Below are 18,156 nucleotides of genomic sequence, written 5' to 3' on the forward strand. Positions count from 1 at the left end.
CGCCATATTAAAGTGTCTCAGCGCCGTATTAAAGTGTACAGTGGGCTTATGCCTTTTGATTAAAATGTACACTAATGCCTCTTGTACAGCATGTAGTATGGGGGGCTGTACACTTTAATATGGCACTGAGAAGCAAGTTTAATTAGATCTAAGCATAGCATTGTGGATGTGCGATCCAGTTCTGTTTTTCTCCCCCCTGATATATGCAATTTGATTCTTTCTTCTTTATTACTGGTATCAGCACTCCTCCCATTTGGCACAGGTGGTTTTAATTTCGCAGAAGTCTGCATATAAGTGGTAATTGACCTGTAGCTCCTGATAGCAATGGACATGTGTTAGACAACTGTTCACATGGTGCAGAACTGTGTGGTGGCCTTTGTTTTTGTGGCACTGTGCTGGTGGGTTGGTCAGACCCAGTGCCATGGGTGGCATTGTCAGACAGCAGGGTTGCAGTTTGACTCCTGGGTCCTGCTGCCTACTAGGGCAGTGCCGCTTTGTCACTGCATTGTTCTGCGCCATTTTGTCAGAGTAGGTCCCACTCAAAGAGGCGACCTTGGCGTGGTGAGTGGGTTATGCCTTTTGATCAAAATGTACACTAATGCCTCTTGTAAAGCATGTAGTATGGGGGGCTGTACACTTTAACATGGTACTGAGAAGCGAGTTTAATTAAATCAAAGCATAGCATTGTGGATGTGCGATCCAGTTCTGTTTTTCTCCCCCTGATATAGGTTTTTATTTTGTGTTTTGCTTAAAATGTAAAGACATTTTGTTTCTTGTAAGAAGGTACAAGGAAAAGGTATGTGTTACCAAGGTTCCTGGCCTCAGTGGAGAAAGAGACGGTTTTTATGTGTCAGCAGCAGTTGCTGTTTGACACCTTGATACTTAATATGGCTGTAATAGCTGATCCGGGACGGCTCTAACTGGGAGTAATCAAAGTGCTGGGTGGGTGACTTCTCCCCATGTTCAAGGCCGGGTGTTGCCAGGCATAAAAACCAGCCAGGTGGAGAGGATTACCTCCATGTGACAGTGGAGCTAAGGAGGTCTGTGTGCTGTGATCTGAGGGCTGTGTTGGGATCTGCGGCTTGAGCCGGGCTGGAGGGCTCAAACCCCTGTGAGGGTGAACAGGCCGCCTAATGCCTGCTTGTGGACTTTACAAGGCAAAACTTTCAACAGGGTGTGAAGTAACACTCAGGAGAAAAGGTGACTGTTTTGTATATGAACTTTTCATGTGTGTGAACGATTACCAAGCAACTTGTGGTTCTGTTTTGCTTTCACGTGTGAATAAACACTGATGTTTTGAACCAAGAACTTATATTTTGCCTCTGTGCCTCACCTGCTAATCCCAACTACCAGAGCGAATCCCCACATTTGTTGGAGGATGCAGGCAAGCACCGTGAGGCTGGCGTGAACGCCGATATATTTTGGTTTGCATTTTTGGGCACGGTTGTATGCCGTACATCAAACAGCGGTATTGAGACCCGTACCCCACAACAAAATGAAGACTGTTGTGAAGGCCCTCATGGAAGCAAATTTGCAGCAGCAGGAGACAAACCTGCACCAACAGGAGGCTAATAAGCAGCAGCAATAGACCAACCAGTTGCTGTTACAACACGTGATGGCTGGTGGTTGAAAATCCTGGCTGATCCACGCCTGATAAGAAATAAGGTTCTGTTGGATACTGTAATAGTATTTCAATTGAAATACTATAACAGTATCCAGCAGAACCTTATTAACCACTATTAACTTATTGGGACATTGTGCAATATAAATAACAGCTACTTATCACTATTGGCAGCATTAGCCACTATGGAAGAACACAATTATCCTACAGAGGAAAGGAGAATACAAGTCTATAGTAGAAGACATTGGACTCTTTGTTTCACAGCTATATATTTTTCTATACCTTACACATATTTTTTACCTACTTTTTTGATCATCCATCAAGAATATCAACACTGATTAATCCACCAGCACGAGGATCAACTCGCCAACTAAATAGATTACACTTATTTTTATATATTTTTTTATTTTTATTTTTATTTCCATTTTTTACTTAACAATTTACTTCACAACTTTTAACTATCTATTTCTCTATTGCACATGCACCACTTTTTTGCACAATTGCACCAATGCCATTAAGTTTGTATTGAATTTATGTCTGTGTGGGAATTCCAGCAAGCAACTGTATATGCCATTTTATTTGCATACCATACCTTTTTATATACTCTATACTCTAAAACAAAAAACATTTTTTACACATCTTTTAACCAATAAATATTAATTTCTGCATAAGACCAGATGAGGAGTGCTCGTCTATACATTATATCACAGATTTTAAACTTAATGATTAGGTGAATCAGATAGATTTTGAGCACCCGAAAAATGGTTACAGCCAGGTGAGCCACTCAAAACAAGCTGAAATATTTAATAAACTCTTCTAGTTGTGTCCACAAATCCAGTTTGACTGCCCAGTAGTCCAGCGGATCTTCAATGTGGGTTGGTAATGTGCTGTCCAAATATGCCACCACCTGCTGGTTCAGGTCCTGCTCCAGGTCAACCTGATGCTGCTGCTGCTGGTGAGTAGTAGTAGCTGGTGACTGCTGCTGATGGATCTGGTACTGCTCCTGCCACCCCACCCCTCCCCAGCAGCCATGGCAGTGGAACGTGAGCACAGAGGGCCCCCCCCGGTCATACCTGCGAGAGTATGGACAATGGCGCAGATAGGCAGCGGCCAACTGACTACATAGGAAATCTCTGTAGTAGTTCAGTTTGTCCTCCCTCTCAGTGGGTGTAGAAAAGGCCCCCATTCTGGACCGGTAGCGAGGGTGCAACAAGTTGGAGAGCCAGAAGTCATCCCTCTGCCGAATAGTGACAATTCGACTGGCACTACGCAAGCAAGTGAGTATGCATCGGGCCATTTGCCAAGTGACTCGAAGGGACTCCCTGCCTCCATCTCTACTGCATACTGCCACGGTGTGCCTGGGTCCTCTGCCTCGTCTTCCTCATCACCCTGTCGCTCCTCTGTCTGCTCCTGCTCCTCCTCTCCTGTCACATGAATAGAAAAACCACCCATTTGGCTACACATTGTCTGTGCTCCAATGTACTCCTCCCTCTCCTCCTCCTATTCCAGATCAGCCCCCACAGGGCTCATATGGCTATGAGATATAGGCTATAGTCTTCAGTCCTGACCAGCCATTGTTACCAGCATCTGTTCTAGGACATGAAGCAGTGGAATAACGTTGTTTAGCCCATAGTCCTGGCGACTGACAAATAACGTGGCGCCCTCAATGGGCCTGAGCAAACGACAGGTGTCACGCATGAGCTACCACTGGTAGAGTTGAGCGGACACCTGGAAGTTCGGGTTCGACGGGTTCGGCCAAACTTCGCAAAGAAGTTTGAGTTCGGGACCCGAACTTGACCCCGAAACCAAACCCTATTGAAGTCAATGGGGATCCGAACTTTGGAGGACTAAAATGGCTCTAAAGTCATGGAAAGGGCTAGAGGGCTGCAAAGGGCAGCAAAATGTGGTTAAGAGCATGGCAAGTGCTCTGCAAACAAATGTGGATAGGGAAATGACTAAAAATAACATAAAATACGTAAAAAAATAATAATAATAATCTTGATCTAGGAGGAGGAGGTCCATATGGAGTAGGAGGTTGAGAAGGCGGTGGATGTGGCGGTGTAGGTGGAAGTGGCGGAGGAGGAGGAGGTAGCCAACACTGGTTTTTGTTTTTTATTTTATTTTATTTATTTTTTTGTTTAAATTTGGGTAGACCCCAAAGCATTTGAAAATATACAAAATAAAACAAAGAGAAAGTGCGCTGGAGTACAGCAATGGCTGGGTAAGGCCGGTATACATGTCTATTCTGCACTAGGTACGGCCAAGTCCTGCCTGGTTCATTTTTATGAACGTGAGCTTGTCCACATTGGCTATGGACAGGCGGCTGCGCTTGTCTGTGATAACCCCCTCCTGCCATGCTAAACAAACGTTCAGACAATACACTGGCTGCAGGGCAGGCCAGCACCTCCAAGGCGTAAAGGGCAAGTTCAGGTCATGTGCCCAATTTGGAGACCCAGAAGTTGAAGGGGGCAGACCCATCAGTCAGTATGTGTAGGCGTGTGCACACATACTGCTCCACCATGTTGCTGAAATGCTGCTAAGACGTTCCATATCAGCTGGTGGTGCTGGTTGTTGTGGCGTGCTGACAAAACATTTCCACATTTCGGCCATGCTAACCCTGCCTTCTGAGGTGCTGCGGTGCCCTAGCTGCGTTGGTGACCTCTTCCTCCTCCTCAGCCTTCGCTTTGTGCTTCCACTGAGCCCCCACTGTCAGGTGGGAATGCCATCAGCAGCACGTCTACCAGCATGCGCTGGTAGTCGCGCATCTTCCGATCAGTAATAGACGTTTTTACAAAATTTAGTTCCCTGTCAGCAATGCAGAGGAGGTTTTTTTCACCGGCAATAATGGGTTTTAGAAATTTAGGTCCCTGTCACCTATGTAGAGCAGGGGTTTGTATACGGCAAAATGGTAAACTGTCACCCGAGAATATAACAGACGATTTTTATAAATTTTGGTCCTTGTCACCTATGCAGAGCAGGAGTTTATTCACAGCAACACTGGGTTAATGTCACCCACCAATGGAACAGACGATTTTACAAAATTTAGGTCCCTGTCACCTATGCAGAGCAGGGGTTTGTATACGGCAAAAATGGTAAAATGTCACCCTAGAATGTAACAGACGATTTTTAGAAATTTAGGTCCCTATCACCTATGGTTTATTCACGGCAAAAATGTTAAAATGTTACCCAAGAATGTTACAGATGCGACCACCGCCTCTTCCTCCAAACTGCACACGTCACTTGCATGACCTTGATTCCATGTGGGGTGTAGTACCTCATCATCCTCCACATCATCTTCCACCCACTCTTTACCCCTGCCCTCCTTGTCGGTCTGTAGATTGCAGAAAGCTGCAGCAGTTGGCACCTGTGTTTCATCATCATCAGAGACGTGCTGCGGTGGTCTTCCCATGTCCTCATCCTGAAACATAAGTGGTTGGGCATCAGTGCACTCAATCTCTTCTACTGCTGGGGCAGGGCTCTGTGGACGGCCCATGGAAACCCTGCCAGCAGAGTCATCAAAAAGCATAAGAGACTGCTGCATGACTTGGGGCTCAGACTGCTTGCCTGATTTGTAAGGGGGTGAGTTGAAAGACAGATGTCCATGCTGTAGGTGCCAACTCTGAACTTTCAGCAGGGGACTGGGTGGGAGAAAATGTGAAGGAACTGGAGGCACTGTTAGCCACCCAATCTACTATCGCCTGTACTTGTTCTGGCCTCACCATTCGTAGAAACGCATTTGGCCCTACCAAATAACGCTGAAGGTTCTGTCGCCTATTCGCACCTGAGGAAGGGGTTTCACTTGTGCGTGTAGCTGGCACAGATCGACCACATCCTCTCCCTGCAACAGGAGATCCACCAACACCAGCAGCACCACGACCGGGTCCACGTCCCTTGTTTGACGCTCTCCTCATTTTTTGCGGTCACCCACCAAAGTAACAGACGTTTTTACTAAATTAAGTTCCTTGTGAACAATGCAGAGAAGGTTTTTTTTGACAGCCAAAATGAGTTAATGTCACCCAACAATGGAACAGACGAATTTTAGAAATTTAAGTCCCTGTCACCTAGGCAGAGAAGGGTTTTGTTGACGGTAAAAATGGGTTAATGTCACCCAACAATGGAACAGGTCTGCTATGCAGTGCAGGCAGCAAAAGTACTTTACTGCCCAAAAAATGTTTTTTTCTCACACACAATGAAACATTGATTTAACTGAGATTATATTGCACTCTCACAAATAAACCACAGGTTTTTTTTACATAAAAAATCGTGGATATGTCACCCCTACAATAGAACAGATGGATTTGCTGAATTTATGTGCTTGCCTGTCACATGTCCAGGCCTCAGAGGTACTTTACACCCAAAAATGGGAATTTGAAGCCCAAAAATGTAACAGCGGTATTCACTGGTTTTATTTGACTGTCAGGAACGCAGAGTAGGCCGCAAATGTACTTTCTAGCAACAAAAATTGAAATTTTTTTAACAAAAAATGTAACTGCAGTATTTGGCGGTTTTATTGAACTGTCAGAAATGCAGCACATGGCAAAAAGGAACTTTATTGCCCGAAAAAAGGTTTTTTTTTAACCCTAAATGAAACGGATTTAACTGAGATTATTTTTCACTCTCACAAATGAAGCACAGGGGTTTTTTACATAAAAAATGGTGGGTATCCAATGGAACAGAATGAAGCATTTAACTGAGATTTAACTGAGATTATTTTTCACTCTCACAAATGAAGCACAGGGGTTTTTTACATAAAAAATGGTGGGTATCCAATGGAACAGATGGATTTGATGAATTTATGTGCCTGCCTGTCACATGTGCAGGCAGGCACAAATGTACTTTCTAGCAACAAAATTAAAATTTTTCAACAAAAAATGTAACTGCAGTATTTGACGGTTTTATTGGACTGTCAGAAATGCAGTACTTTACAACAAAAAATGTAAATATGTCACCCCACAATGGAACAGATGGATTTAACTGATTATATTTCATTCTCAGAAATGCAGCACAGGGGTACTTTACAGAAAAAAATGGGGATATGTCAGCTCCTGGGTCCCTGAACTCACAGACAGTATTATTTTCCCTTCCCCTGGCACACATGCAGTGCAGGTGCACTTTAAAAATGGGTATATGTTGGCCACTGAACTACAAGAACAGGATTAAATGGTTGTCACTGGCACATATGCAGTGCTGTTGCACTGCTGTTCCTCAAAATGGCCGCTGACGCCCACCTTACTAACAGACGGATTAAAACTTTTTTCAGTCTCACTGGGCTCAGGGCAGGGTACAAAAATGTTGCATTGCGCCTCCAAACAAAAAACGCTGTAGATCGCAAACTTCACACCAAGTGCAGATATCAGAGTTTTTCCTAATCTCTCCCTCACAGCAGCAGCATCCTATCCCTACAACTAGTAAGAGCAAAGTGACGTGCGGCGCTATGTGACTCAAGCTTATATAGAGGCTGGGTCACATGCTGCACTTGGCCAATCACAGCCATGCCATTAGTAGGCATGGCTGTGATGGCTTCTAAGGGCACACAAGTAAATGCTTGTTGATCGCCGAACTCGAACCTGAACTTTTACGAAAATGTTCGGGTCCGGGTACAATAAAACCCTAAAGTTCGGTACGAACCCGAACTTTACAGTTCGGATTCGCTCAACCCTAGCCACTGGCTGACATCGAAGTTACACAGGGGAGTAATATCAGCTTGCATAATCAAGAAATTGTTGATGGCATTTCTCGTATAGTCGGTGCAACATATGGAGGGTAGAATTCCAACGGAGGCCACTGCATCTCAAGGAGGGTGTGCTTTGCGGTGTACGAGTGGCTTAAGTGCATGCAAAGTTTCCTGCCCATTTTTAGGATGTCTTGCAGATGGGTGGAAGACTTCAGGAACTGCTTGACAACCAAATTGAACACCTGTGCCATGGAGGGCGCATGGCTCAGCCTTCCTTGACGCAGCGCCGACACAATGTTCTTTCCGTTGTCTGTCACCATGGTTCCGATTTTGAGTTGTCAGGGAGAAAGCCAGGATTCGATTCCTTCCCTGTGTGACTCAGTTCGCCCAGGCAAACGAGGTGCAGAACAACATGACACCACTGTGCCCTGAACATGTGGTATGCTGGAGTGGCACTGTGACTTGTCCCTGCAGAGGAGGCTGAGGACATGGTGGGGGATGAGGAGGCAGAGGCGGACATTGTCGAAGAACTAATGGCGTGACAATGTGAAGGCAAAAGCGGCGTGACCTGGCCAAGTTGCTGTTTTGGCTGTGCAGGAACCACATTCACCCAGTGGGCCGTAAAGGATATGTACTGTCCCTGACTGTAGTTACAGCTCCACACGTCGGCGATGCCGCGCACTTTGGCAGACACCGACAGGCTCAAACACTGGCCCACCTTCTGTTCTACATGTGTGTGCATGGCTGATACTGCCTTTTTCGCAAAGAAATGATGGCTTGGGACTCTCCACCTCGGCTCGGCACAAGCCATCAGTTCTATGAAAGGTGCAGAGTCCACCACTTGGAAAGGGATGGACTGCAGCACCAGCAACTTGGACAGGAGAATGTTCAGATGCTGTTGGAAGGATGAACGCATACTGATGTCTCTTGGCAATCGTTTCGGTGATCGATTGCTGACGGAATGACTGACAAGGAGTAGGAGCAGGAGCATCTGAACCAGCAGAAGATGGGAATGACAGACAGCTCCCTTCGGCTGAGGTGGTGGAGCCTTAACTGGCTGAAACCGGGTGTGTTCCACTGGGTGATGCAGCGGTAGCTATGGCAGGCTGGATTACCACATCAGAGCCACGGTTCTCCCAGGCCACTGCATGGCGACGCTGCATATGTTGACGCAGGGCCGTAATGACAACAAGGGCACCCTCGCCATGCTTCACCTTCTTCCCACATATTCTACATATGGCCACGTTAACGTACTCTGGAAGCTTAATAAAAAACTGCCACACGTCGATTAGGTGATTTTCCCCCCAACAGTCTGCACTGACTGACTGCCTCCGTGAACCCCTGCACCACTACTTCCTAGGCAGGTTGGCTGCTGTGAAGCAGGTGGTCTACCCCGGGCACGTTTGGCTCCCGACCTGCAACTGCTGCCACCCTGCTCACTTACAGCCATGCTACCTCCTTGCTTGCTCAGCTGCTGCTTCATAGGCAAGCTGCCAACCTCTTCTCCTGATGATGATGAAGCCCCTTCTGCACCCGGATCCCAAGTGTGATCGGCTTTATCATCATGGAGTAGTGTCTGCACGTCACTGATGTCCTCCTCAACAGTCTCTGGGTCAGGAGCCTGAGTGCTCGCAACACCAGCTCCCACGTCAGTCTCCTTATCACTACTTGCCCACCTAGCAGAGGAAGCGGCGGATGTCTCCTCCAGATCTTGGCTGGGCAGTAGCTGCTGACTGTCCTCTAGTAGCTCGTCCTCGCTGTATAGTGTAGCTGAGCCCACAGCATACAATATTTCTGGGGCTGAGGGAATAGCAAAGGACATAGGCAGGTTGAGGACAGGTGAGGGAACAGGGCCTGCTCCCGGGCCATGCCAATTAAGGGTTGTGTCTGACGAATCCACCAACCGCTAGATGACACCAGGAGTTCAGGCCTCTCGCTACGACTCCTGCTGCCACGCCACCTTACTCTGCTGTGACCTCTGCCTGCGCCAGAAACATTTGTGCCTCTGCCACTCCTCTGTGCATGCCCTGGCACTTCTCTGTCTGAGATACTTTTAGCTGAACTAAATTAATTAAAACACCACTAAAAACAACAAAAATATTTTCCTTTTGTACTGAAATAGGCCAGTAAACGCTTTTAACAGAAATAAGTGCTCCAGTGAAGTGCGTTTTTTTTCCCTTTCTTTAATGAAATAGGCCACTAAAAGCTTTTGCCACATATAAGTGCACCAGTGAAGTGCGTATATGTTTTTCTTTCTTTACTGAAGTAGGACAGTAAAAGCTTTCAACACATATAACTGCAGAAATGAACTGAGAATATATTTTTCTTTTTGTACTGAAATAGGCCAGTAAACGCTTTTAGCAGAAATAAATGCACCAGTGAAGTGCATATATATTTTTCTTTTTTGTACAAAAATATGCCACTAAACGCTTTCACCACAAATAACTGCAACAGTTAAATGTTTATATATTTTTCTTTCTGTACTAAAATAGGCTAGTGATGAGCGGGAGGTGCCATATTCAATTTCACAATATTTCGCAAATATTCGATTGAGTATTCGTATTATATTCGTCGAATTCAAATATTCGTCATTTTCTTTTTAACGCGATTAATATGTAATTTAATTATTGGCATATTGCGATTTTCTTTATTTCTCTACTGTATAGTGCAACTTTCCGATTGGTTTGCTAATTGTCTGTGTACTTTACGAATATTCGCTATATTGCTATATATTATTATTTTAGAATCTGACGAATCTTCTAAAAAAACAAGTTACAGTATAGCAATATAGCGAATATTCGTAAAATACACATATAGACTCCAATTTTAGTAATATAGTGTAATTTTTTGGGTCTCTTGTGAAATTCATTGTTTGAAAAAATGTACCCTATTTAAAAAAATACTATAGCACTATATGAGCTAAATTGCAGTCTATATCTGTCTTTTACGAATATTCTCGATATTCCAATATATTATTGTTTTCGAATATTCTAAAAACGAAGTTATAGCAATATAGCTAATATTCGTAAAATACACATTGATGATGAAACGTAAATGAAATGTTCGTATGCGCATGTTCGTGAGTCAGTCCTGGCAGCTGGCAGGAAGGAACTGGTTTCATCTAGAAAAAAGTTTGAGTAGACTTTGATGCGAATCGAATCATGGTGGCAAGTAAATTCTCAGAAGCTGAGAAAGAGATCCTCGTCATAGTAAGTAAATTGAACATTACAACTCACACGCTTGTTTAGTTATCTTACTAATATTCTTATGTAGGTTTATGGAATTAAAGTTTTCGGAAATGTCCTTGTATGTGAAAACTATTTTCGCATGCTATTTAAATTCGCATTGCACATACTTTGATTAGATATAAATGATTTGTGGAAACAAGTATTGTTGACATTCAAAAGCAATATTTATTTCACATAATCATTAACATCTACTCATACTAGATAAAATGTTATTTGATTTGTATTACTAAAATAAATAGTTAAGCATTTTTGATATGACAATAAAAGGTTGGTCTGCCATCAAAGCACTGTCTCACTGACATCTGCTATATATTTATATGCTATCCATACATGTGGCCGACATGTCATTATGTATGGATAGCAGACAAATATATATCAGATGCACATTGCACATCTAATTTCCTGCCTCACACAATATACCCACACTACATACCACCAACCCCCCCCTTCACTTTCAAACAATAATCATTTTTGGTTTGGTGGTTGAGATGATGATGACATGGTGGTGGTTAGTTACGGCGGCATCAAGGCAGCGCATGGCAGACGGTTTCCCGGACTTAAACTACAACATGCAGAGGTTTTAGTTAGATTGCCTCTCGCCGTGTGCTGCCTTGCTGCTGCCGGAACTTTCCCCACGCCACCAATGGTGTAGCTGCAGGCCCGGCAGCTGTTCCATCAGTTTCCTTCACTGTCTATACTGACACTATGTTACATAATTTCATAGTGTAATACTGTTGAGGGGGCCCTAATAAAATCTTTTAGTCCTCCTCCTCCTGGATGGGCCCCTTCTGGGTCAGTGCCCCCAAGCAGACGCTTCCCCTGATTCCCCAATAGTTACGCTCCTGGCCGCCACCATTATAGTAAATGTGGACGGATCGTCATTCTTGTGGCAGGGGCGTAGCTACAGGGGATGCGGGGTGAAGAGGCCCGCCCAACAGTATTACACAATGAAATTATGTAGCACAGTGACAGTATAGACAGTGTAGGAAATGGATGAAACAGCTGCCGGGCCTGGTGTGAGAGAGCGATCTTTACTAGTAATGGGGGTGGCATGAAAGGAATGGGTTGTGAAAATATTTCTGGTAGCTTGGCCCCATAAAAATTTTTTGCTGTGGGGCCCAGTCATTTCTAGCTACCCCACTGTCTGGGGGCATAAGTGAACTAGCGGCAGGATGGATCCGACCGGTTGTTCACCTTCCTGGAATAGCCTGACGTACTCCCCTGCTGCTAATGTTAAAGTTGCGTAATCTTAGTTTATTAAATTTTTCTGATTAAATGCTTCCTTTTTTTTTATCCCGCAGCAGATGTTAGAGAAAGGGTATGACGAGACGCCATCCCAGAAAGAGAAGCAAGCTATTGTCCGTCGTCTCCGAGTGGAACTCTGGAGTGATCACGGCGGACAGCATAGGCGCCTGGCCATTTAAAAAAAATCTAATTTGTTATTATAGGTGCTCGCCTTGCCTCTGTCAGATGCAGGCCTTCCAGAAGGGATTCGTGGAAGGTCTCTGCATCTGAGAATGAGGAGCAGCCAGGACCCTCAGGGCCACCAAATGCCCCTGCACCACCACAGGAGGGAGAGTTAATGGAGGACGAACAGGGTGGACCCTCACCCCAACATGATTCATCCCCCTAAGTATTTGACGATGAGGAAGAGGAGGAGGAGGATGGATTAGTGACCACCCCACACAAGGAGGGTAAATATGTGCTTTTGCTGTTTAAACTCTATCACTCACACACACAAGTGTCAGTTTAGTCATATTGGATAACATAAAGTCCCACACTTACAGTTCATTACATGCAGGGTAACAAAACAGTACTATCGCAACACTCTTTACATTCTGTCACCGTTCTGGTTCCCTTCTCAGATTGTTCTGCGTTGGGATGGCCTGTCCACACTTTATCTTAACAGCCTTTTTAACCACACCGTTATGAGAAACTAGGATGGAGTACGGGTGAGACCTGTCCCACCCAATGTCTCTGTTCACTAATAAAACCCTGATCCAAAATCCATATTAAATACAAAACCCCAGAAACCAAACAGGAGTGCTGATTCCAGGCGTACTGATTCACGTAAATTATCTCCCTGAGGCATACATTCACATTGAGACATACCGAGCATCCCTGATTCTCCCCTTTGGGCTACTACAGTGCAGATAGCAATATCAATCCTTTCAAAATGTAATAGTGGTAAAATATAAATTTTTATAATTATGGCAAAGATGAAGTTATAACAAGAACACTATTGTGCCATCCACCTGCCAATCCCGTCGTACTTTGCCACAGTTGCCATACATGGCTCGTTCCTTCGAGAGTAAAGAGTTCTGGAGGTGAATCCACTTTGAGCACAGTTTACATTTCAGATTTGTTTGTTGTCTCAAAATATGATAGAATACTATTTATATCTCAATGAATTAAATATAGGTAGTTGTTTATTTTGGAATACTTCATTACAGTCTAGTGTTATTTAGTAGTTTAGATAATGGTTATGATGTAGATAAATTAATCTGTTTATAGTTTTGACACTTTTCAATCTGGTAGAGGCAATATTTTTTAAAAATCGTCCGATTTTAAAATAAAAAAAATCACAAGAGCCCTATCATTCATACCAATATTTCAAAATTTATCATACAACTCAAATAGCATATGTAAATTATGACCTCAATGCCATAGACTTTTTCTGGCCCAATGGCAGGTTATACATAAAAAAAATCAGATTTTATGTAGATAGAACCTCAGAAAAAGTTATTTTTCACAGTATTTGTTTCACCTACAATAGCCATTAGTCAACAGCTTTATACAATATTCACTAAATTGCATTTAATCTGATGACAAAATAATAAACCCATTTTTATTTTTTAACAATACTTAAAAAATGAAAACCAAAATTTTGGCCCTTCAACGGGACCACACAAAGAATCTGCGAGAGCTCCGGAAACCAAACAGACCGAAAAATGTGATTACATGACTCTGAGTATAAGAATTCTCTAATTGGTGACATGGTTTCCAGAACATTATATAGTACACATTTTTTTTTATTTTTTTTTTAAATCTGTGTCTATATATACTTTGCATGTGCAAATTATCATTACATAATTGTCAATAATTAAAAAAATATATAAAAATAACTCTCCATATATACATGTGTCATTCAGGCTTCATTAACAAAACCGGATTGCCACATGGATGAGTATAATGCCAGTCACACCCAACCATGTAGATAGGTCAACACGGAAGTCAGCCATCTCTCCAGGACAACATACAACACCATGTTCAAACCAAAATCCGTATCTGAATTAAAAAGAAAAAAATATATTTTTTATTTTTTTATTAGGTTCATCAATAAGTCCAGTACAATGTTTACTGCACAAGACCTTTTGACAAGGGAAGGCCACACCAGGTCCACAACTTGCTACAGTGTGAACCACAACACGGCTGCACCAAACCCAACCTTTTTTTAAATAAAACATAATAAAATAAAGTATTAATAAAATAAAATATTTTCATTTTGTAAATGAAGCCAAACAACGCAGGATTCTATTTAAAAAATATACAGGGAGTGCAGAATTATTAGGCAAGTTGTATTTTTGAGGATTAATTTTATTATTGAACAACAACCATGTTCTCAATGAACCCAAAAAACTCATTAATATCAAAGCTGAATATTTTTGGAAGTAGTTTTTAGTTTGTTTTTAGTTTTAGCTATTTTAGGGGATATCTGTGTGTGCAGGTAACTATTACTGTGCATAATTATTAGGCAACTTAACAAAAAACAAATATATACCCATTTCAATTATTTATTTTTACCAGTGAAACCAATATAACATCTCAACATTCACAAATATACATTTCTGACATTCAAAAACAAAACAAAAACAAATCAGTGACCAATATAGCCACCTTTCTTTGCAAGGACACTCAAAAGCCTGCCATCCATGGATTCTGTCAGTGTTTTGATCTGTTCACCATCAACATTGCGTGCAGCAGCAACCACAGCCTCCCAGACACTGTTCAGAGAGGTGTACTGTTTTCCCTCCTTGTAAATCTCACATTTGATGATGGACCACAGGTTCTCAATGGGGTTCAGATCAGGTGAACAAGGAGGCCATGTCATTAGATTTTCTTCTTTTATACCCTTTCTTGCCAGCCACACTGTGGAGTACTTGGACGCGTGTGATGGAGCATTGTCCTGCATGAAAATCATGTTTTTCTTGAAGGATGCAGACTTCTTCCTGTACCACTGCTTGAAGAAGGTGTCTTCCAGAAACTGGCAGTAGGACTGGGAGTTGAGCTTGACTCCATCCTCAACCCGAAAAGGCCCCACAAGCTCATCTCTGATGATACCAGCCCAAACCAGTACTCCACCTCCACCTTGCTGGCGTCTGAGTCGGACTGGAGCTCTCTGCCCTTTACCAATCCAGCCACGGGCCCATCCATCTGGCCCATCAAGACTCACTCTCATTTCATCAGTCAATAAAACCTTAGAAAAATCAGTCTTGAGATATTTCTTGGCCCAGTCTTGACGTTTCAGCTTGTGTGTCTTGTTCAGTGGTGGTCGTCTTTCAGCCTTTCTTACCTTGGCCATGTCTCTGAGTATTGCACACCTTGTGCTTTTGGGCACTCCAGTGATGTTGCAGCTCTGAAATATGGCCAAACTGGTGGCAAGTGGCATCTTGGTAGCTGCACGCTTGACTTTTCTCAGTTCATGGGCAGTTATTTTGCGCCTTGGTTTTTCCACACGCTTGCGACCCTGTTGACTATTTTGAATGAAACGCTTGATTGTTCGATGATCACGCTTCAGAAGCTTTGCAATTTTAAGAGTGCTGCATCCCTCTGCAAGATATCTCACTATTTTTGACTTTTCTGAGCCTGTCAAGTCCTTCTTTTGACCCATTTTGCCAAAAGAAAGGATAATAATCCTAATAATTATGCACACCTTATATAGGGTGTTGATGTCATTAGACCACACCCCTTCTCATTACAGAGATGCACATCACCTAATATGCTTAATTGGTAGTAGGCTTTCGAGCCCTTTACAGCTTGGAGTAAGACAACATGCATAAAGAGGATGATGTGGTCAAAATACTAATTTGCCTAATAATTCTGCACGTAGTGTATTATTTATATACATATTTCAGTGTCTAAATGTTGACAATACATAATTAACACAGCACATGCGTGAATATGAAAAATCCAAACCATGTTGTGATAATTCCACACTCTAGACTTGTTAAAGTGCAAAGTAGGAAAAGTGATCCATGCTGGTTGTCTACGCACGATTAAGAACATTCATGTTTTACAGTTAACACTGTAGTAGAATGCCGACTCAAAAGTTATGATTCACAAATTATGACTCATAACTGTGCAGAATAAGGGCAGAAAATAACCCGTAAGTACACTGTTATTTAAAAAAAATAATAATAATAAATACAGTGGTAAAGGTCTGGAATCTGTGGTTTGTACCTGGTCTAATGCTCCCTGAACCACTATTTCACATTTTATACAAGATGCATGATGGCATTGTCTTCTTCAAGACTGCTCATGGCATCATGGAAGAAAAAATGCATTGATGTATTAATATCCTGGTCACTCGATCTGTTCAATTAGTCATGTGACCTCATTCTTGCAAAACATACTGTTGCTAAACATAGACTTGAACAACTGCTGCAACCCCAGAATATAGCACTGGCCCCACAGGCTTGTACAGTCGGAACTAGGCATGATGGGTGAATCACTTCATCTGCCTCTCTTCTTGTTGAGCCTATCACTCTGGAACATGCTAAATCTTGTATAATCTGACAACATAACATTCTGCCATTGCTCCAGGGCCCGATCTTTATGCTCCCTAGCATATAAATTTTTATTCAAATTTCAATCAATATTATTATTTTTTTTCATACGGGTAAACAAATGTTCAGTCCCAATATCTTGAGTTCCCTTTTCATTGTGGTTTTAAAACAAGGACTTACTTTCACTAGGAAACATTACCCGGATTTCGATTGTGGTTTTAGTAAGATTTTATTTCACAAAATGTTTTAGTTATTGCCTGGCAGGATAATAAATTTTATATTTCCATCTATCTTAAATATTCATCTTTTTACGTGTCAGTTCTAAACTTCAATTCTTTACAGTGTTTAGAACATTTATTACACTGATTTTAGGACTCACGTCAATCTCTTTAATAGTTCGCTCTATGCGTGATACTTGACACTGTATTGACCTTTCTGTAAATGACAAACATATTTTTTACCCAAGCAGAAGATATGTCTTTCAGCATTGTTGCTTATGAAATAAAAATAAAATGAATATGGAGCAGAAATATAATAACACATGCTTGAATTTTTTAATTGGTGGCTGCTAAATATTATCATATAAAAATAAAGTATTCAATTTTTTTAAGTGTACTAAAGCCATTGTAGTAAAGCTACAATTTAAGGCCAAAACAAACTATAAACATGTAAGACAGCAGCATTGAAATGTCAACTATGTAGTGAAAGGACTACAAAATGTATTGACTCATCAAAGCACGTATTGTAGTCTTATTAGGCCCCTAGATGACTCATATAGATCAGGACAGGCAGCAGCAACCACCAAAGGATTTTTGAAATGGTCTAGTATGAGGACCACATATAGCTCGGCCCAACTCAGCAGGACAGGCAGCAGCAGCAGTTAATCTAGTGTTATTAGGCCCCTAGATGACTCAGATAGATCAGGACATGCAGCAGCATCCACCACAGGATTTTTGAAATGGTCTAGTATGAGGACCACATATAGCTCGGCCCAACTTAGCTGGTCAGGCAGCAACAGCAGGTAATCTAGTGTTATTAGGCCCCTAGAGGACTCAGCTAGATCAGGACAGGCAGCAGCAACCACCAAAGGATTTTTGAAATGGTCTAGTATGAGGACCACATATAGCTCGGCCCAACTCAGCAGGACAGGCAGCAGCAGCAGTTAATCTAGTGTTATTAGGCCCCTAGATGACTCAGATAGATCAGGGCAGGCAGCAGCATCCACCACAGGATTTTTGAAATCGTCTAGTATGAGGACCACATATAGCTTGGCCCAACTCAGCAGGACAGGCAGCAACAGCAGCTAAATGTGCAGCCGAAATATGTTACCTGGAATGGCCCCACCAACAAACAGGGGCAGCACCAACACTAAAAGAATACACCTCAGATTGTATCATTTTCTAACTTTGCAGCAGCAATGTGAAATCATGAATGTTCCACCCATCAGACCAGGACCACAACCAAAAATTAATTAAACACACGTTACATTAGTAGTTTCAGAGTCTAAAACAGTAATGTGGTAACATATATAATTTATGAAATATTTAAATAAAAACTTGTTTTATGTAAAGCAATTTAACATTTTGAAGACACTCTATTTTTAATTAATCAATAAGGTATCGTCTATGCCAACAACATTCAGCTGTAATTTTCCATATAAGGCACATCAATTCTGTAGCAGACCACTGCGTTAACGCAGCACATGACTCAAAGTTTTCTGATTCCTCTGAGCCAGAGGGATGAAGGACTGCAAGGGTTTAATAGTGTCTCTGTTGTCCTCCGTTTGTCTGTAAGGAGGGATGTGTAACACAGGTCGTCAGACCCATA

This window comes from Bufo bufo, chromosome 10 (assembly GCF_905171765.1).
Source record: "Bufo bufo chromosome 10, aBufBuf1.1, whole genome shotgun sequence".
Lineage (NCBI taxonomy): Eukaryota > Metazoa > Chordata > Amphibia > Anura > Bufonidae > Bufo > Bufo bufo.